Below are 433 nucleotides of genomic sequence, written 5' to 3'. Positions count from 1 at the left end.
TACAAATAAATGCTAATACAGTGATGATAACGAATCATTCGTTTATGTAAATGCTCTTTTATTATAATATAAAAGTTAATAACAGTTTAAAAAAATAAATGATTTAAGGATAATATTTAGACAAATTTCTTTATATTAAAGTTTATATGTTTATTATATTTAAATTTATTAATAAACTATCAATCGATCAATTCTTTATTGATTGGAAACTTGCATTATTAAGGAGAGAAATAGAGAAAAATTAATAAATTTAGTAAATTATTCTTCTTTAAAAAAAAAACAGTAAAAAATTTAATATTATTCAATTAAGTGATAAAAACATTTATATATAAGCCTATATATTTTTTAAAAATAAGAATAAATTCATTCAGTTGAATATATCAATAGAAATTATTATTACTTTCAAGAATCTTTCTGATATTAAATTCTGTTT

This window comes from Centruroides sculpturatus, unplaced genomic scaffold, assembly GCF_000671375.1.
Source record: "Centruroides sculpturatus isolate CEXI.00-Female unplaced genomic scaffold, Cexi_2.0 scaffold11, whole genome shotgun sequence".
In the NCBI taxonomy this organism is placed as follows: Eukaryota; Metazoa; Arthropoda; class Arachnida; order Scorpiones; family Buthidae; genus Centruroides; species Centruroides sculpturatus.
The sequence above is the reverse complement of the archived record's forward strand: the minus strand, read 5'-3'. Positions refer to the sequence as shown.